The sequence below is a fragment of the Sciurus carolinensis genome, unplaced genomic scaffold (genome assembly GCF_902686445.1).
Source record: "Sciurus carolinensis unplaced genomic scaffold, mSciCar1.2, whole genome shotgun sequence".
Lineage (NCBI taxonomy): Eukaryota > Metazoa > Chordata > Mammalia > Rodentia > Sciuridae > Sciurus > Sciurus carolinensis.
This window is the reverse complement of record NW_025920132.1, coordinates 1,143,157-1,143,756: the sequence shown is the minus strand read 5'-3', so window position 1 is coordinate 1,143,756 and position 600 is coordinate 1,143,157.

Below are 600 nucleotides of genomic sequence, written 5' to 3'. Positions count from 1 at the left end.
AAAACACTAGAAAAAGAGGGATAGTAGGAACATACCTGAACATTGTAAAAGCTATTGATGCTAAGCCCATGGCCAACATCATTCTTAATGGAGAAAAACTGAAACCATTCCCTTTCAAAAATGGAAACAAGACAGGACGTCCTCTTCCACCATTTCTATTCAACATTGTTCTCCGAATACTAACCACAGCAATTAGACAAACCAAAGAAATTAAAGGAATATGAATAGGAAAAGAGGAACTTAAGCTGTCACTATTTGCTGATGACATGATTCTATATTTAGAGGATCCAGAAAACTTCTAGACCTCATCAATAAATTCAGGATAAGAACAGGCTATAAAATCAACATGCATAAGTCTAAAGCATTTTTATATACAAGCAATGAAACATTTGAAAGGGTAATGAGGAAAACAACCCCATTTTCAATAGCCTCAAAACAATAAAATACTTGGGAATCAATCTAAGCAAAGAGATAAAAGATCTCTACAATGAAAATTACAAAACATTGATGAAAGAAATTGAGGAAGACCTTAGAAAATGGAAAGAACTCCCATGTTGTTGGATAGGCAGAATTAATATTGTCAAAATGGTCATAGTACCA